At 41.5% G+C, this 20,267-nt stretch overlaps 20 non-coding genes and 1 pseudogene across 20 annotated transcripts; all 21 read right to left on the bottom strand.

Annotated features, from left to right (window-relative positions):
• Window positions 1–17: 17 nt before the first annotated feature.
• Window positions 18–131, bottom strand: LOC133539341 (U5 spliceosomal RNA). The gene has a single exon (XR_009803299.1). It is a non-coding gene; the product is annotated as a U5 spliceosomal RNA (small nuclear RNA).
• Window positions 132–1,158: 1,027 nt separating this feature from the next.
• LOC133539276 (small nucleolar RNA U3) lies at window positions 1,159–1,373 on the bottom strand. Its single transcript, XR_009803244.1, has one exon. It is a non-coding gene; the product is annotated as a small nucleolar RNA U3 (small nucleolar RNA).
• Window positions 1,374–1,977: 604 nt separating this feature from the next.
• Window positions 1,978–2,091, bottom strand: LOC133539323 (U5 spliceosomal RNA). Its single transcript, XR_009803281.1, has one exon. It is a non-coding gene; the product is annotated as a U5 spliceosomal RNA (small nuclear RNA).
• Window positions 2,092–2,697: 606 nt separating this feature from the next.
• Window positions 2,698–2,810, bottom strand: LOC133539383 (U5 spliceosomal RNA). The gene has a single exon (XR_009803338.1). It is a non-coding gene; the product is annotated as a U5 spliceosomal RNA (small nuclear RNA).
• Window positions 2,811–3,232: 422 nt separating this feature from the next.
• Window positions 3,233–3,447, bottom strand: LOC133539267 (small nucleolar RNA U3). Its single transcript, XR_009803235.1, has one exon. It is a non-coding gene; the product is annotated as a small nucleolar RNA U3 (small nucleolar RNA).
• A 608-nt stretch (window positions 3,448–4,055) lies between these two features.
• On the bottom strand, window positions 4,056–4,170 carry LOC133539333 (U5 spliceosomal RNA). Its single transcript, XR_009803292.1, has one exon. It is a non-coding gene; the product is annotated as a U5 spliceosomal RNA (small nuclear RNA).
• A 607-nt stretch (window positions 4,171–4,777) lies between these two features.
• On the bottom strand, window positions 4,778–4,891 carry LOC133539377 (U5 spliceosomal RNA). Its single transcript, XR_009803332.1, has one exon. It is a non-coding gene; the product is annotated as a U5 spliceosomal RNA (small nuclear RNA).
• A 421-nt stretch (window positions 4,892–5,312) lies between these two features.
• LOC133539261 (small nucleolar RNA U3) lies at window positions 5,313–5,526 on the bottom strand. Its single transcript, XR_009803230.1, has one exon. It is a non-coding gene; the product is annotated as a small nucleolar RNA U3 (small nucleolar RNA).
• Window positions 5,527–6,131: 605 nt separating this feature from the next.
• LOC133539367 (U5 spliceosomal RNA) lies at window positions 6,132–6,245 on the bottom strand. The gene has a single exon (XR_009803323.1). It is a non-coding gene; the product is annotated as a U5 spliceosomal RNA (small nuclear RNA).
• Window positions 6,246–6,859: 614 nt separating this feature from the next.
• Window positions 6,860–6,973, bottom strand: LOC133539363 (U5 spliceosomal RNA). Its single transcript, XR_009803320.1, has one exon. It is a non-coding gene; the product is annotated as a U5 spliceosomal RNA (small nuclear RNA).
• A 1,917-nt stretch (window positions 6,974–8,890) lies between these two features.
• LOC133539263 (small nucleolar RNA U3) lies at window positions 8,891–9,105 on the bottom strand. The gene has a single exon (XR_009803231.1). It is a non-coding gene; the product is annotated as a small nucleolar RNA U3 (small nucleolar RNA).
• A 628-nt stretch (window positions 9,106–9,733) lies between these two features.
• On the bottom strand, window positions 9,734–9,847 carry LOC133539357 (U5 spliceosomal RNA). Its single transcript, XR_009803314.1, has one exon. It is a non-coding gene; the product is annotated as a U5 spliceosomal RNA (small nuclear RNA).
• Window positions 9,848–10,265: 418 nt separating this feature from the next.
• On the bottom strand, window positions 10,266–10,480 carry LOC133539274 (small nucleolar RNA U3). The gene has a single exon (XR_009803242.1). It is a non-coding gene; the product is annotated as a small nucleolar RNA U3 (small nucleolar RNA).
• Window positions 10,481–11,082: 602 nt separating this feature from the next.
• Window positions 11,083–11,197, bottom strand: LOC133539327 (U5 spliceosomal RNA). Its single transcript, XR_009803285.1, has one exon. It is a non-coding gene; the product is annotated as a U5 spliceosomal RNA (small nuclear RNA).
• Window positions 11,198–11,830: 633 nt separating this feature from the next.
• Window positions 11,831–11,944, bottom strand: LOC133539381 (U5 spliceosomal RNA). Its single transcript, XR_009803336.1, has one exon. It is a non-coding gene; the product is annotated as a U5 spliceosomal RNA (small nuclear RNA).
• Window positions 11,945–12,981: 1,037 nt separating this feature from the next.
• LOC133539269 (small nucleolar RNA U3) lies at window positions 12,982–13,196 on the bottom strand. Its single transcript, XR_009803237.1, has one exon. It is a non-coding gene; the product is annotated as a small nucleolar RNA U3 (small nucleolar RNA).
• Window positions 13,197–13,800: 604 nt separating this feature from the next.
• Window positions 13,801–13,914, bottom strand: LOC133539322 (U5 spliceosomal RNA). The gene has a single exon (XR_009803280.1). It is a non-coding gene; the product is annotated as a U5 spliceosomal RNA (small nuclear RNA).
• Window positions 13,915–14,520: 606 nt separating this feature from the next.
• On the bottom strand, window positions 14,521–14,633 carry LOC133539382 (U5 spliceosomal RNA). The gene has a single exon (XR_009803337.1). It is a non-coding gene; the product is annotated as a U5 spliceosomal RNA (small nuclear RNA).
• Window positions 14,634–15,266: 633 nt separating this feature from the next.
• LOC133539372 (U5 spliceosomal RNA) lies at window positions 15,267–15,380 on the bottom strand. The gene has a single exon (XR_009803327.1). It is a non-coding gene; the product is annotated as a U5 spliceosomal RNA (small nuclear RNA).
• A 449-nt stretch (window positions 15,381–15,829) lies between these two features.
• Window positions 15,830–16,031, bottom strand: LOC133539296 (small nucleolar RNA U3; annotated as a pseudogene).
• Window positions 16,032–16,633: 602 nt separating this feature from the next.
• LOC133539365 (U5 spliceosomal RNA) lies at window positions 16,634–16,747 on the bottom strand. The gene has a single exon (XR_009803322.1). It is a non-coding gene; the product is annotated as a U5 spliceosomal RNA (small nuclear RNA).
• Window positions 16,748–20,267: the final 3,520 nt, after the last annotated feature.

The raw sequence follows: 20,267 nt of genomic DNA, 5'->3' as shown, positions 1-20,267 counted from the left end.
TTTTAACCAGAGAGAGAAGCCCTTCTTCAGAGGGCAATTATAAATTGTAATTGTACTCTTGTTGTTTCTCCCCACGGAAATCTTTAGTAAAAGGCGAAAGATTTATGCGATATGAAGAGAAACAAGAGTGATCTACAGGTTGAATGTAAATTTGGCCGACCCTATTCCCGGCCACACCGAGGTAACACACGGTTTCAAGGTGACACTTTAGTTAACCAACAACTGAAGGAATCCAGTCACATTCACAGGCAATGCTGCAGAACCTTGCAAATGTCCACAGAGTTTCGTCAAGTATCATCTATCGTATCCTCGCTCATCCATGCGGACTGGACACTGGCCGAGAGGGGAGTGGGCTGTCTTGGTTGCCTTGTTGGGTCTGCTTCTGTCTCTGGCCATCCTCCCTCCACCCCAGCGGACGATGGCGTGGAACACCGCAGAGGCCACCACAGTGGATATGTTTATTTTACTTTTTATTCATAGCTGTATGTAGAAGTGTCTGGTTGTATCTGCTGCTTTAATGTCTTTAATGTCCTCTGTGTTCTTTGATGTTTGATGTTTCCCTCTTACACACATGGAAGAGGGATGTGTACTATGGCTATGAGTTGTTGTTTTTTTATTTATTTTTTATTTTTTTCCCCTTGGCCTCAGTCTGCACCCCCACTCTAGGGCCTAGGCTAAGACCGATTTTTTAATTTTATTTTAATCTTCTATTTTTTTCTTCCCCCCCTTGTTTACCTGTATGTCATCTTTTTTGTAAGGGGCACTGGAAGCCGGCAGACCCGTCAGCGATCCTGTTCTGTCTCCCTGTGATGTTTGTCTGATCTTGAATGGGATTGTGCTGAAAATTGTAATTTTCCTGAAGGAACTCTCCTGACGGAATAAATAAAGTACTATCTAATCTAATCTCGCTTTAGTTTATTGGGCACAACAGGTTCTGGTACTAAGCCAAATCCAATATGCATCAGTTTAATTAGTTTTTCTTCTATTTCCAAATTTACAAGTTACGGGTGTTTAAGTGCCATGCGGTTGTACGATTTGTTGCCACTGTTCATTGGAAAGCTCATCTCCTCGCATTCAACAGAGAATGTTTTAACCACTGAGTAACATTTTAGCAATTAGCCCCACATCTTTGGAGACTTTGTTATTAAGATGTAGGTAACCACTCTGGCCATATTCCTTCCATCAAAGCCTCATTAAGAAGCAAAGAACAATCATCAATGACAAAGAAGGCATGACAGAATCATTAGTCTATGTCAGCTTCATGTTCAGGAAGAAACATCTAATCTCATCATCATGGTTAGCAAGACCTTTCACTTTGGAAACACATTTTCCAAGACAAGTTCTTTAGAAATGATCCCTGAAAGTATAGTCTTGACATTCTCACAATTGCTGAGAGAAGATCATCTGCAAGACTACTTTTTTTACTCACAGGGTGCATTTTGTTGATGTACAAAACATTATGGTTTCAAATTTTTAAAAACCAAGACTGTTGAAATGCATTGACTTTCCCTCGATGAAATCAAGAGGAATGTCCCTCCATCCATCCATTTCTTACGGCTTTGTCCCTTTTGGGGTCGGGGGGGGTGCTGGAGCCTATCTCAGCTGCATTCGGCCAGAAGGCGATGTACAGCCTGGCCAAGTCGCCAGCTCATCACAGGGCCAACACAGATAGACAGACAAGGTTCACACTCACATTCATTTATAACGGACAACTTAGTGTTGCCAATTAACCTATCCCCAGGTGCATGTCTTTGGAAGTGGAATGAAGACGTTTGTAACAATTTCTAAAAAAAAACGAACTGGTCAATTGACCGGGGACCTGAATATTGGCAGCGAAATTCAAAGTTTTGAATCAGACCAGAACTATGCATTACTGCATGTTCGCCACTGGCTGTAATTTTTAGTATTATTGTAAACATATGCTTAACATTGCAAGATTCCATTATGTTCATTGTTATTGTTTTTACAAGAGAGAGAAGCCCTCCTTCAGAGGGCTTTTAAAAATTGTAATTTTACTCTTGTTGTTTCTCCCCACGGAAATCTTTAGTAAAAGGCGAAAGATTTATGCGATCTGAAGAGGAACAAGAGTGATCTACAGGCTGAATGTACTTTGGCCGACCCCATTCCCGGCCACACCGAGGTAACACACGGTTTCAAGGTGACACTTTAGTTAACCAACAACTGAAGGAATCCAGTCACATTCACAGGCAATGCTGCAGAACCTTGCAAATGTCCACAGAGTTTCGTCAAGTATCTTCTCCATTCATCCATTTTCTGCCGCTTTGTCCCTTTCGGAACGCGAGGGGTGCTGGAACCTATCTCAGCTGCATTCGGCCAGAAGGCGATGTACAGCCTGGCCAAGTCGCCAGCTCATCACAGGGCCAACACAGATAGACAGACAAGATTCACACTCACATTCATTTATAACGGACAATTTAGTGTTGCCAATTAACCTATCCCCAGGTGCATGTCTTTGGAAGTGGAATGAAGAGGATTGTAACAATTTCTAAAAAAAACGCACTGGTCAATTGACCAAGGACCTGAATATTGGCAGCAAAATTCAAAGTTTTGAATCAGACCAGAACCATTCATGACGGCACTTTTTCCACTGGCTGTAATTTTTGGTATCATTGTAAACATGCACTAACTATTGCAAGATTCCATTATGTTCATTGTTATTGTTTTAACAAGAGAGACAAGCCCTGCTTCAGAGAACTTTTAAAAATTGTAATTGTAGTCTTGTTGTTTCTCCACACGGAAATCTTTAGTAAAAGGCGAAAGATTTATGCAATCTGAAGAGAAACAAGAGTGATCCACAGGCTGAATGTACTTTGGCCGACCCCATTCCCGGCCACACCGAGGTAACACACGGTTTCAAGGTGACACTTTAGTTAACCAACAACTGAAGGAATCCAGTCACAGTCACAGGCAATGCTGCAGAACCTTGCAAATGTCCACAGAGTTTTGTCAAGTATCATCTCGCTTTAGTTTAATGTGCACAACAGGTTCTGGTACTAAGCCAAATACAAGACGCATCAGTTTAATTAGTTTTTCTTCTATTTCCAAATTTACAAGTTACGGGTGTTTAAGTGCCATGCGGTTGTACGATTTGTTGCCACTGTTCATTGGAAAGCTCATCTCCCCGCATTCAACAGAGAATGTTTTAACCACTGAGTAACATTTTAGCAATTAGCCCCACATCTTTGGGGACTTTGTTATTAAGATGTAGGTAACCACTCTGACCATATTCCTTCCATCAAAGCCTCATTAAGAAGCAAAGAACAATCATCAATGACAAAGAAGACATGACAGAATCATTAGTCTATGTCAGCTTCATGTTCAGGAAGAAACATCTAATCTCATCATCATGGTTAGCAAGACCTTACACTTTAGAAACACATTTCTCAAGACAAGTTCTTTAGAAATGATCCCTGAAAGTATAGTCTTGACATTCTCACAACTGCTGAGAGGAAATCATCTGCAAGACTACTTTTTTCACTCACAGGGTGCATTTTGTTGATGTACAACACATTACGGTTTCAAATTTTTAAAAACCAAGACAGTTGAAATACATTGACTTTCCCTCGATGAAATCAAGATTGTCCCTCCGTCCATCCATTTTTTACCGCTTTGTCCCTTTTGGGGTCGCGGGGGTGCTGGAGCCTATCTCAGCTGCATTCGGCCGGAAGGCGATGTACAACCTGGCCAAGTCGCCAGCTCATCACAGGGCCAACACAGATAGACATACAAGATTCACACTCACGTTCATTTACAACGGACAATTTAGTGTTGCCAATTAACCTATCCCCAGGTGCATGTCTTTGGAAGTGGAATGAAGAGGATTGTAACAATTTCTGAAAAAAAAAAACGCACTGGTCAATTGACCAGGGACCTGAATATTGGCAGCGAAATTCAAAGTTCTGAATCAGACCAGAACCATACATTACTGCATGTTTACCACTGCCTGTAATTTTTGGTATCATTGCAAACATACACTTAACATTGCAAGATTCCATTCTGTTCATTGTTATTGATATTGTTTTAACAAGAGAGAGAAGCCCTGCGTCAGAGGACTTTTAAAAATTGTAATTGTACTCTTGTTGTTTCTCCACACGGAAATCTTTAGTAAAAGGCGAAAGATTTATACGAATTGAAGAGAAACAAGAGTGAGCTACAGGATGAATGTACTTTGGCCTACCCCTTTCCCGGCCACACCGAGGTAACACACGGTTTCAAGGTGACACTTTAGTTAACCAACAACTGAAGGAATCCAGTCACATTCACAGGCAATGCTGCAGAACCTTACAAAAGTCCACAGAGTTTAGTCAACTATCCTCTCCATTCATCCATTTTCTACAGCTTTGTCCCTTTCGAGGGCGCGGGGGTGCTGGAACCTATCTCAGCTGCATTCGGGCGGGAGGCGGCGTACACCCTGGACAAGTCGCGGCCTCATCACAGGGCCAACACAGATAAACAGACAAGATTCACACTCACATTCATTTATAACGGACAATTTAGTGTTGCCAATTAACCTATCCCCAGGTGCATGTCTTCGGAAGTGGAATGAAGAGGATTGTAACAATTTCTAAAAAAAGCACACTATTCAATTGACCAGGGACCTGAATATTGGCAGCAAAATTCAAAGTTCTGAATCAGACCAGAACCATACATTACTGCATGTTTACCACTGCCTGTAATTTTTGGTATCATTGCAAACATACACTATTCATTGCAAGATTCCATTATGTTCATTGTTATTGTTTTAACAAGAGAGAGAAGCCCTGCTTCAGAGAGCTTTTAAAAATTGTAATTTTACTCTTGTTGTTTCTCCCCACGGAAATCTTTAGTAAAAGGCGAAAGACTTATGCGATCTGAAGAGAAACATTAGTGATCTACAGGTTGAATGTAAATTTGGCCGACCCCATTCCCGGCCACAACGAGGTAACACACGGTTTCAAGGTGACACTTTAGTTAACCGACAACTGAAGGAATCCAGTCACATTCACAGGCAATGCTGCAGAACCTTACAAAAGTCCACAGAGTTTCGTCAAGTATCATCTCGCTTTAGTTTATTGGGCACAACGGGTTCTGGTATTAAGCCGAATACAAGACGCATCAGTTTAATTAGTTTTTCTTTTATTTCCAAATTTACAAGTTACGGGTGTTTAAGTGCCATGCGGTTGTACGATTTGTTGCCACTGTTCATTGGAAAGCTCATCTCCTCGCATTCAACAGAGAATGTTTTAACCACTGAGTAACATTTTAGCAATAAACCCCACATCTTTGGAGACTTTGTTATTAAGATGTAGGTAACCACTCTGACCATATTCCTTCCATCAAAGCCTCATTAAGAAGCAAAGAACAATCATCAATGACAAAGAAGACATGACAGAATCATTAGTCTATGTCAGCTTCATGTTCAGGAAGAAACATCTAATCTCATCATCATGGCTAGCAAGACCTTACACTTTGGAAAACATTTCTCAAGACAAGTTCTTTAGAGATGATCCCTGAAAGTATAGTCTTCACATTCTCACAATTGCTGAGATGAACTCATCTGCAAGACTACTTTTTACACTCACAGGGTGCATTTTGTTGATGTACAACACATTATGGTTTCAAATTTTTAAAAACCAAGACAGTTGAAATACATTGACTTTCCCTCAATGAAATCAAGAGGATTGTCCCTCCATCCATCCATTTTTTACCGCTTTGTCCCTTTTGGGGTCGCGGGGGGTGCTGGAGCCTATCTCAGCTGCATTCGGCCAGAAGGCGATGTACAGCCTGGCCAAGTCGCCAGCTCATCACAGGGCCAACACAGATAGACAGACAAGATTCACACTCAAATTCATTTATAACGGACAATTTAGTGTTGCCAATTAACCTATCCCCAGGTGCATGTGATTGGAAGTGGAATGAAGAGGATTCTAACAATTTCTAAAAAAAAAACGCACTGGTCAATTGACCAGGGACCTGAATATTGGTAGCAAAATTCATAGTTCTGAATCAGACCAGAACTATACATTAGTGCATGTTTGCCACTGCCTGTAATTTTTGGCATCATTGCAAACATACACTAACTGTTGCAAGATTCCATTATGTTCATTGTTATTGTTTTAACAAGAGAGAGAAGCCCTGCTTCAGACGGCTTTTAAAAATTGTAATTTTACTCTTGTTGTTTCTCCCCACGGAAATCTTTAGTAAAAGGCGAAAGATTTATGCAATTTGAAGAGAAACAAGAGATATCTACAGGCTGAGTGTACTTTGGCCGAGCCCATTCCCGGCCACACCGAGGTAACACACGGTTTCAAGGTGACACTTTAGTTAACCAACAACTGAAGGAATCCAGTCACATTCACAGGCAATGCTGCAGAACCTTACAAAAGTCCACAGAGTTTCGTCAAGTATCATCTCCATTCATCCATTTTCTACCACTTTGTCCCTTTCGGGGGCGCGAGGGGTGCTGGAACCTATCTCAGCTGCATTCGGCCAGAAGGCGATGTACAGCCTGGCCAAGTCGCCAGCTCATCACAGGGCCAACACAGACAGACAGACAAGATTCACACTCACATTCATTTATAACGGACAATTTAGTGTTGCCAATTAACCTATCCCCAGGTGCATGTCTTTGGAAGTGGAATGAAGAGGATTGTAACAATTTCTAAAAAGAACACACTGGTCAATTGACCAGAGACCTGAATATTGGCCGGGAAATTCGAAGTTAAGAATCAGACCAGAACCATACATTACTGCATGTTTGCCACTGGCTGTAATTTTTGGTACCATTACAAACACACAGGATTCGATCATGTTCATTGTTATTTTTTTAACCAGAGAGAGTTTTTTAACCAGAGAGAGAAGCCCTTCTTCAGAGGGCAATTAAAAATTGTAATTGTACTATTGTTGTTTCTCCCCACGGAAATCTTTAGTAAAAGGCGAAAGATTTATGCAATTTGAAGAGAAACAAGAGTGATCTACAGGCTGAATGTACATTGGCCGACCCCATTCCCGGCCACACCGAGGTAACACACGGTTTCAAGGTGACACTTTAGTTAACCAACAACTGAAGGAATCCAGTCACATTCACAGGCAATGCTGCAGAACCTTGCAAATGTCCACAGAGTTTCGTCAAGTATCATCTATCGTATCCTCGCTCATCCATGCGGACTGGACACTGGCCGAGAGTGGAGTCGGCTGTCTTGGTTGCTTTGTTGGGTCTGCTTCTGTCTCTGGCCATCCTCCCTCCTCCCCAGCGGACGATGGCGTGGAACACCGCAGAGGCCACCACAGTGGATATGTTTATTTTACTTTTTATTCATAGCTCTATGTAGAAGTGTCTGGTTGTATCTGCTGCTTTTATGTCTTTAATGTCCTCTGTGTTCTTTGATGTTTGATGTTTCCCTCTTACACACATGGAAGAGGGATGTGTATTATGGCTCTGAGTTGTTGTTTTTTTATTTATTTTTTATTTTTGTCCCCTTGGCCTCAGTCTGCACCCCCACTCCAGGGCCTAGGCTAAGACCGATTTTTTAATTTTATTTTAATCTTCTATTTTTTTCTTCCCCCCCTTGTTTACCTGTATGTCATCTTTTTTGTAAGGGGCGCTGGAAGCCGGCAGACCCGTCAGCGATCCTGTTCTGTCTCCCTGTAATGTTTGTCTGATCTTGAATGGGATTGTGCTGAAAATTGTAATTTTCCTGAAGGAACTCTCCTGACGGAGTAAATAAAGTACTATCTAATCTAATCTAATCTAATCTCGCTTTAGTTTATTGGGCACAACAGGTTCTGGTACTAAGCCAAATACAATACGTCCATCCATCCATCCATCATCTTCCGCTTATCCGAGGTCGGGTCGCGGGGGCAGCAGCCTAAGCAGGGAAGCCCAGACTTCCCTATCTCCAGCCACTTCGTCTAGCTCTTCCCGGGGGATCCCGAGGCGTTCCCAGGCCAGCCGGGAGACATAGTCTTCCCAACGTGTCCTGGGTCTTCCCCGTGGCCTCCTACCAGCTGGACGTGCCCTAAACACCTCCCTAGGGAGGCGTTCGGGTGGCATCCTGACCAGATGCCCGAACCACCTCATCTGGCTCCTCTCGATGTGGAGGAGCAGCGGCTTTACGTTGAGTTCCTCCCGGATGGCAGAGCTTCTCACCCTATCTCTAAGGGAGAGCCCCGCCACCCGGCGGAGGAAACTCATTTCGGCCGCTTGTACCCGTGATCTTATCCTTTCGGTCATGACCCAAAGCTCATGACCATAGGTGAGGATGGGAACGTAGATCGACCGGTAAATTGAGAGCTTTGCCTTCCGGCTCAGCTCCTTCTTCACCACAACGGATCGATACAACGTCCGCATTACTGAAGACGCCGCACCGATCCGCCTGTCGATCTCACGATCCACTCTTCCCCCACTCGTGAACAAGACTCCTAGGTACTTGAACTCCTCCACTTGGGGCAGGGTCTCCTCCCCAACCCGGAGATGGCAAATACAATACGCATCAGTTTAATTAGTTTTTCTTCTATTTCCAAATTTACAAGTTACGGGTGTTTAAGTGCCATGTGGTTGTACGATTTGTTGCCACTGTTCATTGGAAAGCTCATCTCCTCGCATTCCACAGAGAATGTTTTAACCACTGAGTAACATTTTAGCAATTAGCCCCACATCTTTGAAGATTTTGTTATTAAGATGTGAGTAACCATCCATCCATCCATCCATCATCTTCCGCTTATCCGAGGTCGGGTCGCGGGGGCAGCAGCCTAAGCAGGGAAGCCCAGACTTCCCTATCTCCAGCCACTTCGTCTAGCTCTTCCCGGGGGATCCCGAGGCGTTCCCAGGCCAGCCGGGAGACATAGTCTTTCCAACGTGTCCTGGGTCTTCCCCGTGACCCCGTGAGTAACCACTCTGACCATATTCCTTCCATCAAAGCCTCATTAAGAAGCAAAGAACAATCATCAATGACAAAGAAGACATGACAGAATCATTAGTCTATGTCAGCTTCATGTTCAGGAAGAAACATCTAATCTCATCATCATGGTTAGCAAGACCTTACACTTTGGAAACACATTTCTCAAGACAAGTTCTTTAGAAATGATCCCTGAAAGTATAGTCTTGACATTCTCACAATTGCTGAGAGGAAATCATCTGCAAGACTACTGTTTTCACTCACAGGGTGCATTTTGTTGATGTACAACACATTATGGTTTCAAGTTTTTAAAAACCAGGACAGTTGAAATACATTGACTTTCCCTCGATGAAATCAAGATGATTGTCTCTCCATCCATCCATTTTTTACCGCCTTGTCCCTTTCGAGGGCGCGGGGTGTGCTGGAACCTATCTCAGCTGCATTCGGGCGGGAGGCGGCGTAGACCCTGGACAAGTCGCGACCTCATCACAGGGCCAACACTGATAAACAGACAACAATCACACTCACATTCACACATTAGGGATAATTTAGAGTTGCCAATCAACCTATTCACAAGTTTATGTCTTTGGAAGTGGGAGGAAACCGGAGTACCCGGAGGGAATCGAGAGGATTGTAACAAGTTCAAAAAGAAACGCACTGGTCAATTGACCAGTGACCTGAATAGTGGCAGGGAAATTCAAAGACTTGATTCAGACCAGATCCATTCATTACCGCATGTTTGTCACTGGCTGTAACCTTGGAGTTGTTGCAAACATACACCAAGCATTGCAATAGTCAGCTTCCGTTCATTGTTGTTGATTTACACGAGAAAGACAAGCCCTGCTTCAGAGGGCATTAAAAAATTGTAGTTACACCCTTATTGTTTCCATCCACGGAAATCTTTAGTAAAAGGCGAAAGATTTATGCGATTTGAAGAGAAACAAGAGCAATCTACAAGTTGAATGTAAATTTGGCCGACCCCATTCCCGGCCACAACGAGGTAACACACGGTTTCAAGGTGACACTAGTTAACCAACAACTGAAGGAATCCAGTCACATTCACAGGCAATGCTGCAGAACCTTGCAAATGTCCACAGAGTTTCGTCAAGTATCATCTCGCTTTAGTTTAATTGGCACAACAGGTTCTGCTACTAAGCCAAATACAAGACGCATCAGTTTAATTAGTTTTTCTTCTATTTCCAAATTTACAAGTTACGGTATTTAAGTGACATGCGGTTGTACGATTTGTTGCCACTGTTCATTGGAAAGCTCATCTCCTCGCATTCAACAGAAAATGTTTTAACCACTGAGTAACATTTTAGCAATTAGCCCCACATCTTTGGAGATTTTGTTATTAAGATGTAGGTAACCACTCTGACCATATTCCTTCCATCAAAGCCTCATTAAGAAGCAAAGAACAATCATCAATGACAAAGAAGACATGACAGAATCATTAGTCTATGTCAGCTTCATGTTCAGGAAGAAACATCTAGTCTCATCATCATGGTTAGCAAGACCTTACACTTTGGAAACACATTTTCCAAGACAAGTTCTTTAGAAATGATCCCTGAAAGTATAGTCTTGACATTCTCGCAATTGCTGAGAGGAAATCATCTGCAAGACTACTTTTTTCACTCACAGGGTGCATTTTGTTGATGTACAACACATTATGGTTTCAAATTTTTAAAAACCAAGACAGTTGAAATACATTGACTTTCCCTCGATGAAATCAAGAGGATTGTCCCTCCATCCATCCATTTTTTACCGCTTTGTCCCTTTTGGGGTGGCAGGGGGTGCTGGAGCCTATCTCAGCTGCATTCGGCCAGAAGGCGATGTACAGCCTGGCCAAGTCGCCAGCTCATCACAGGGCCAACACAGATAGACAGACAAGGTTCACACTCACATTCATTTATAACGGACAATTTAGTGTTGCCAATTAACCTATCCCCAGGTGCATGTCTTTAGAAGTGGAATGAAGAGGATTCTAACAATTTCTAAAAAAACCACACTGGTCAATTGACCAGGGACCTGAATATTGGCAGTGAAATTCAAAGTTTTGAATCAGACCAGAACCATACATTACTGCATGTTTGCAACTGGCTGTAATTTTTGGTATCATTGCAAAAACACACTAATCATTGCAGGATTGCATTATGTTCATTGTTATTGTTTTAACAAGAGAGAGAAGCCCTGCTTCAGAGGGCTCTTAAAAATTGTAATTTTACTCTTGTTGTTCCTCCCCACGGAAATCTTTAGTAAAAGGCGAAAGATTTATGCGATCTGAAGAGAAACAAGAGTGATCTACAGGCTGAATGTAAATTTGGCCGACCCCATTCCCGGCCACACCGAGGTAACACACGGTTTCAAGGTGACACTTTAGTTAACCAACAACTGAAGGAATCCAGTCACATTCACAGGCAATGCTGCAGAACCTTACAAAAGTCCACAGAGTTTCGTCAACTATCCTCTCCATTCATCCATTTTCTACAACTTTGTCCCTTTCGAGGGCGCGGGGGGTGCTGGAACCTATCTCAGCTGCATTCGGGCGGGAGGCGGCGTACACCCTGGACAAGTCGCGACCTCATCACAGGGCCAACACAGATAGACAGACAACAATCACACTCACATTCACACATTAGGGACAATTTAGAGTTGCCAATCAACCTTTTCACAGGTTTATGTCTTTGTAGGTGGGAGGAAACCGGAGTACCCGAAGGGAATCGAGAGGATTGTAACAAGTTCAAAAAGAAACGCACTGGTCAATTGACCAGTGACCTGAATATTGTCAGGGTAATTCAAAGACTTGATTCAGACCAGATCCATCCATTACTGCATGTTTGCCACTGGCTGTGACCTTGGAGCTGTTGCTAACAAACACCAAGCATTGCAATGGTCAGCTTCTGTTCATTGTCGGTGCTTTACACAAGAAAGACAAGCCCTGCTTCAGAGGGCATTAAAAATTGTAGCTACACCCTTATTGTTTCTATCCACGGAAATCTTTAGTAAAAGGCGAAAGATTTATGCGAAATGAAGAGAAACAAAAGTGATCTACAGGTTGAATGTAAATTTGGCCGACCCTATTCCCGGCCACACCGAGGTAACACACGGTTTCAAGGTGACACTTTAGTTAACCAACAACTGAAGGAATCCAGTCACATTCACAGGCAATGCTGCAGAACCTTGCAAATGTCCACAGAGTTTCGTCAAGTATCATCTATCGTATCCTCGCTCATCCATGCGGACTGGACACTGGCCGAGAGGGGAGTGGGCTGTCTTGGTTGCCTTGTTGGGTCTGCTTCTGTCTCTGGCCATCCTCCCTCCACCCCAGCGGACGATGGCGTGGAACACCGCAGAGGCCACCACAGTGGATATGTTTATTTTACTTTTTATTCATAGCTGTATGTAGAAGTGTCTGGTTGTATCTGCTGCTTTAATGTCTTTAATGTCCTCTGTGTTCTTTGATGTTTGATGTTTCCCTCTTACACACATGGAAGAGGGATGTGTACTATGGCTATGAGTTGTTGTTTTTTTATTTATTTTTTATTTTTTTCCCCTTGGCCTCAGTCTGCACCCCCACTCCAGGGCCTAGGCTAAGACCGATTTTTTAATTTTATTTTAATCTTCTATTTTTTTCTTCCCCCCCTTGTTTACCTGTATGTCATCTTTTTTGTAAGGGGCACTGGAAGCCGGCAGACCCGTCAGCGATCCTGTTCTGTCTCCCTGTGATGTTTGTCTGATCTTGAATGGGATTGTGCTGAAAATTGTAATTTTCCTGAAGGAACTCTCCTGACGGAATAAATAAAGTACTATCTAATCTAATCTAATCTAATCTCGCTTTAGTTTATTGGGCACAACAGGTTCTGGTACTAAGCCAAATCCAATATGCATCAGTTTAATTAGTTTTTCTTCTATTTCCAAATTTACAAGTTACGGGTGTTTAAGTGCCATGCGGTTGTACGATTTGTTGCCACTGTTCATTGGAAAGCTCATCTCCTCGCATTCAACAGAGAATGTTTTAACCACTGAGTAACATTTTAGCAATTAGCCCCACATCTTTGGAGACTTTGTTATTAAGATGTAGGTAACCACTCTGACCATATTCCTTCCATCAAAGCCTCATTAAGAAGCAAAGAACAATCATCAATGACAAAGAAGGCATGACAGAATCATTAGTCTATGTCAGCTTCATGTTCAGGAAGAAACATCTAATCTCATCATCATGGTTAGCAAGACCTTTCACTTTGGAAACACATTTTCCAAGACAAGTTCTTTAGAAATGATCCCTGAAAGTATAGTCTTGACATTCTCACAATTGCTGAGAGAAGATCATCTGCAAGACTACTTTTTTTACTCACAGGGTGCATTTTGTTGATGTACAAAACATTATGGTTTCAAATTTTTAAAAACCAAGACTGTTGAAATGCATTGACTTTCCCTCGATGAAATCAAGAGGAATGTCCCTCCATCCATCCATTTCTTACGGCTTTGTCCCTTTTGGGGTCGCGGGGGGTGCTGGAGCCTATCTCAGCTGCATTCGGCCAGAAGGCGATGTACAGCCTGGCCAAGTCGCCAGCTCATCACAGGGCCAACACAGATAGACAGACAAGATTCACACTCACATTCATTTATAACGGACAATTTAGTGTTGCCAATTAACCTATCCCCAGGTGCATGTCTTTGGAAGTGGAATGAAGACGTTTGTAACAATTTCTAAAAAAAAACGAACTGGTCAATTGACCGGGGACCTGAATATTGGCAGCGAAATTCAAAGTTTTGAATCAGACCAGAACTATGCATTACTGCATGTTCGCCACTGGCTGTAATTTTTAGTATTATTGTAAACATATGCTTAACATTGCAAGATTCCATTATGTTCATTGTTATTGTTTTAACAAGAGAGAGAAGCCCTCCTTCAGAGGGCTTTTAAAAATTGTAATTTTACTCTTGTTGTTTCTCCCCACGGAAATCTTTAGTAAAAGGCGAAAGATTTATGCGATCTGAAGAGGAACAAGAGTGATCTACAGGCTGAATGTACTTTGGCCGACCCCATTCCCGGCCACACCGAGGTAACACACGGTTTCAAGGTGACACTTTAGTTAACCAACAACTGAAGGAATCCAGTCACATTCACAGGCAATGCTGCAGAACCTTGCAAATGTCCACAGAGTTTCGTCAAGTATCTTCTCCATTCATCCATTTTCTGCCGCTTTGTCCCTTTCGGAACGCGAGGGGTGCTGGAACCTATCTCAGCTGCATTCGGCCAGAAGGCGATGTACAGCCTGGCCAAGTCGCCAGCTCATCACAGGGCCAACACAGATAGACAGACAAGATTCACACTCACATTCATTTATAACGGACAATTTAGTGTTGCCAATTAACCTATCCCCAGGTGCATGTCTTTGGAAGTGGAATGAAGAGGATTGTAACAATTTCTAAAAAAAACGCACTGGTCAATTGACCAAGGACCTGAATATTGGCAGCAAAATTCAAAGTTTTGAATCAGACCAGAACCATTCATGACGGCACTTTTTCCACTGGCTGTAATTTTTGGTATCATTGTAAACATGCACTAACTATTGCAAGATTCCATTATGTTCATTGTTATTGTTTTAACAAGAGAGACAAGCCCTGCTTCAGAGAACTTTTAAAAATTGTAATTGTAGTCTTGTTGTTTCTCCACACGGAAATCTTTAGTAAAAGGCGAAAGATTTATGCAATCTGAAGAGAAACAAGAGTGATCCACAGGCTGAATGTACTTTGGCCGACCCCATTCCCGGCCACACCGAGGTAACACACGGTTTCAAGGTGACACTTTAGTTAACCAACAACTGAAGGAATCCAGTCACATTCACAGGCAATGCTGCAGAACCTTACAAATGTCCACAGAGTTTCGTCAAGTATCATCTCCATTCATCCATTTTCTACCGCATTGAACCTTTTGAGGGCGCTGGGGGTGCTGGAACCTATCTAAGCTATATTCAGGCGGGAGGCGGCGTACACCCTGGACACGTCGCGACCTCATCACAGGGCCAACACAGATAAACAGACAACAATCACTCACATTCACACATTAGGGACAATTTAGAGTTGCCAATCAACCTATTCACAGGTTTATGTCTTTGGAGGTGGGAGGAAACCGGAGTACCCGGAGGGAATCGAGAGGATTGTAACAAGTTCAAAAAGAAACGCACTGGTCAATTGACCAGTGACCTGAATAGTGGTAGGGAAATTCAAAGACTTGATTCAGACCAGATCCATCCATTACCGCATGTTTGCCACTGGCTGTAACTTTGGAGTTGTTGCAAACATACACCAAGCATTGCAATAACCAGCTTCTGTTCTTTGTTGGTGCATTACACAAGAAACACTAGCCCTGCTTCAGAGGGCATTAAAAAATTGTAGTTACACTCCTATTGTTTCTACCCACGGAAATCTTTAGTAAAAGGCGAAAGATTCATGCGATCTGAAGAGAAACAAGAGTGATCTACAGGATGGATGTACTTTGGCCGACCCCATTCCCGGCCACACCGAGGTAACACACGGTTTCAAGGTGACACTTTAGTTAACCAACAACTGAAGTTGACACTTTAGTTAACCAACAACTGAAGGAATCCAATCACATTCACAGGCAATGCTGCAGAACCTTGCAAATGTCCACAGAGTTTCGTCAAGTATCATCTCGCTTTAGTTTAATGGGCACAACGGGTTCTGGTACTAAGCCAAATACAATACGCATCAGTTTAATTAGTTTTTCTTCTATTTCCAAATTTACAAGTTACGGGTGTTTAAGTGCCATGCGGTTGTACGATTTGTTGCCACTGTTCATTGGAAAGCTCATCTCCTCGCATTCAACAGAGAATGTTTTAACCACTGAGTAACATTTTAGCAATTGGCCCCACATCTTTGGAGACTTTGTTATTAAGATGTAGGAAACCACTCTGACCATTTTCCTTCCATCAAAGAAAAGAACAATCATCAATGACAAAAAAGACATGAGAAAATCATTAGTCTATGTCAGCTTCATGTTCAGGCAGAAACATTTAATCTCATCATCATGGTTAGCAAGACCTTACACTTTGGAAACACTTTTCTCAAGACAAGTTCTTTAGAAATGATCCCTGAAAGTATAGTCTTGACATTCTCACAATTGCTGAGAGGAAATCATCTGCAAGACTACTTTTTTCACTCACGGGGTGCATTTTGTTGATGTACAACACATTATGGTTTCAAATTTTTAAAAACCAAGACAGTTGAAATACATTGACTTTCGCTCGATGAAATCAAGAGGATTGTCCCACCATCCATCCATTTTTTACCGCTTTGTCCCTTTGGGCTCGCGGGGGGTGCTGGAGCCTATCTCAGCTGCATTCGGCCAGAAGGCGATGAACAGCCTGGCCAAGTCGCCAGCTCATCACAGGGCCAACACAGATAGACGGACAAGATTCGCACTCACATTCATTTATAACGGACAATTTAGTGTTGCCAATTAACCTATCCCCAGGTGCATGTGTTTGGAAGTGGAATGAAGAGGATTGTAACAATTTCTAAAAAAAACACACTGGTCAATTGACCAGGGACCTGAATATTGGCAGCGAAATTCAAAGTTTTGAATCAGACCAGAACCATACATTACTCCATGTTTGCCCCTGCCTGTAATTTCTGGTATCATTGCATACATACACTAACCATTGCAAGATTCAATTATGTTCATTGTTATTGTTTTAACAAGAGAGAGAAGCCCTGCTTCAGAGGGCTTTTAAAAATTGTAATTTTACTCTTGTTGTTTCTCCCTACGGAAATCTTTAGTAAAAGGCAAAAGATTTATGCGAGTTGAAGAGAAACAAGAGCGATCTATAGGCTGAATGTACTTTGGCCGACCCCATTCCCGGCCACACCGAGGTAACACACGGTTTCAAGGTGACACTTTAGTTAACCAACAACTGAAGGAATCCAGTCACATTCACAGGCAATGCTGCAGAACCTTACAAAAGTCCACAGAGTTTCGTCAAGTATCATCTCCATTCATCCATTTTCTACCGCTTTGTCCCTTTTGAGGGCGCGGGGGGTGCTGGAACCTATCTCAGCTGCATTCGGGCTGGAGGCGGCGTAGTCCCTGGACAAGTCGCGACCTCATCACAGGGCCAACACAGATAAACAGACAACAATCACACTCACATTCACACATTAGGGACAATTTAGAGTTGCCAATCAACCTATTCACGGGTTTATGTCTTTGGAGGTGGGAGGAAACCGGAGTACCCGGAGGGAATCGAGAGGATTGTAACAAGTTCAAAAAGAAACGCACTGGTCAATTGACCAGTGACCTGAATATTGGCAGGGAAATTCAAAGACTTGATTCAGAACAGATCCATCCATTACCGCATGTTTGCCACAGGTTGTAACCTTGGAGTTGATGCAAACATACACCAAGCATTGCAATATTCAGCTTCTGTTCGTTGTTGTTGTTGTTGTCCTGGTTTCGGTTTCGGCAGGTCTTTGAGGACAAAAGAAAACCCCTCTCGTCGCATTCCAACGTACACAGCGGAATGTTCCAAGACCTTGCTTGGTCGAAGAAGGACAGCTCTCAACTACTCAGTGGAATCAAAGAGAGCTGAAAGTTTTTTGTTAATTTACAAACAATTTACACAATTATTCTAACATTTCCCTCCTGTTTATCAAATAACTTCCCCAGATTCTTCTCATCCCCAATAACTTCTACTTGCGATTTTCAGTTAATGGTTCATTTCCCAAGGGCCAAGTTATCTTTACACTCAGAGTGCCCACACAAAACAGGGGGGCGCTAAATCCCCACTTAGATCAACATATTTTATTATATTTTATATTTTTCAGTGCAAATATTGAGATATCTAAAATTTGAAGTTCTCTGGTGCTCCAACATAGTCGTGTCATTTTCCTTTTCTCCGGTCAACTCATTTTAGTTCTTGAATGCTGATGTTTGTTTCATCCATTTGGGCAAATAAATATTTATCCCTTTCCCTCTCCCCTCATTCATGCGGCACCCCTTAGAAATTGCCTGTCCATATCGCAAACTGACACTGCCTGGGTTAGGTCCACTTTCAACTTTTCCAAATAACTTATAATCAAAACAAATATTGCAAGTAAATTGTATTTCTTTAAGTTGACATTGTCCAGGATTTTTTTTAACTCTAGCCCCGTGTCTGATATGTATATATATATATATATGTATATATACATATATATCCATCCATACATTTTCTGCCGCTTATTCCCTTTTGGGGTTGCGGAGGGCGCCGGCGCCTATCTCAGCTACAATCGGGCGGAAGGCGGGGTACACCCTGGACAAGTCGCCACCTCATCGCAGGGCCAACACAGATAGACAGACAACATTCACACACTAGGGCCAATTTAGTGTTGCCAATCAACCTATCCCCAGAGAAAAGCGCTATATAAATATAATTCACTTCACTTCACTCCAGGTGCATGTCTTTGGAAGTGGGAGGAAGCCGGAGTACCCGGAGGGAACCCACGCATTCATGTATATATATATATATATCTATATACAGTGTTGATCAATAATGCAGAACAGAGTTCCTCTACACTTTAGTGCAGGTATTTTTTTATATACTTAATTTTACAAACATGATCTTTAAAATGTGATGGCCAGCAGTTGATCTCCACACTAACATGGAATTCCGTTGAGCAAGATTCACATTATTGAGCGAAAGTTTTAAGAGTTCAGCTTTTGAAACAATTTTATTTTAGTTTTAATTGGACCCTTGGGACATTTTAGTTGTTTGATTGTACAGGTTTGATCTTCAATTGGTCTTCTTTTTCATCGAACACTTGCTTTGATAACTAAGAAGGTAACATCAGCACTAACTGCTCAGCATCTGGCAGTGTCTTTATTAAGATAAGGAGGGGAAAAGCAGCTGCAATCCAGGACGGAAGAAGAGGTAATATTAATATTATTCATCCAAATTAAAAAGACAAGAATCCAATTTAACACAAATGTGGTTCTTGTGATTTAAAAAAAAAAAACAGTGTGACTGCTGAACAAATTGATGTAAACATTTATTTGCAGCTTTTGTGTTTCCACACATTCTCATCCTATTTATAGCATTATGGGACTTAATTAGAGGTTGTTTTTTTGGATAGTTGTAATTTTTGGTTTGGTTTTTGAAATAAAATGAAATATCCACAGTTTTGTTTTATTAGAATTATTTGCTTCAATCCTGCAGAACGCACTTTATATGGGGAACAGTCCCACCGTGTGGCTAATTTAAGAACTGCAGGTTTGAAAGCTACACCGAACAACAATATTGGATACACTTTCTAATGTGGTCTAGTCTATACGCCTCGCAGAGATAATAATGTTGCATTTTGAGCGACATTATTATACGGCAACTACATTTTTTTACACTTAAATTACTCGTAATAGTGGCAATGTCTTTAAAGGTATGCAGTTTTTATTATTTTAAAGGAATAACACTGCGACTTCAAATATTAATCATGTTAATAATAACACTAACCCATTTAATGTATATGTTTTGTATTGTTCACAATAATTTATAAAATCACGCCAACATTCTAAAAAATAGTTAACACCCACTAAAATTATATTTAAACCACAAACTAAATTAGGTTTGAAAAATTATAATTTTCTCAAAATACATTTTTTATTTGCTTGCCCTTGACATTTAAACATATTTTTAAATATTATATTTATGTCATATTGGAATACAGTATGCATACAGTTTAACGCTGACGCTTTACCGTGAATTGATAAACGTGGACCCCGACTTAAAAAAGTTGAAAAATGTATTTGGATCTTACAATTTAGTGGTCAATTATACGGAATATGTACTGTACTGTGCAATCTACTAATACAAGTTTCAATCAATCAATCAAAAAATATATATTTAAAGTCCTGCACGTTGGAACTACTGGCGTTGTCACGCCAAATATCTTCCCCCCCTACAAAAACTTCCCCCCATTTACCTCCGGGGTCATTATTAATACAGACATTTTGTTAACGCTATATTATAAAAATATATCGTTATGTGATAAAAATATAACGCTATATTATAAACAATACAGACGTTTTTTAACGCTATATTATAAAAAATAAAAAAAACTATTCACGTATTTACTGCCGGGGTCACGTTTCCTCTTACGTCCTCACATAGCTTGTGTTTGTAAATTGTTTTTTTAATTTTTTTTATAATATAGCGTTAACAAAACGTCTGTATTTTTATAATATAGAGTTATATTTTTTATAATACAGCTTTAACTAAACGTCTGTATTAATCATGACCCCGGAAGTAAATGGGGGGGAGGTTTTCGTAAGGGGGAAGAAATTTGGCGTGACACCGTCTTCTGTGACTTTAT

This window comes from Nerophis ophidion, linkage group LG20 (genome assembly GCF_033978795.1).
Source record: "Nerophis ophidion isolate RoL-2023_Sa linkage group LG20, RoL_Noph_v1.0, whole genome shotgun sequence".
NCBI classification, from domain to species: domain Eukaryota; kingdom Metazoa; phylum Chordata; class Actinopteri; order Syngnathiformes; family Syngnathidae; genus Nerophis; species Nerophis ophidion.
This window is presented reverse-complemented; position numbering and strand designations above follow the sequence as displayed.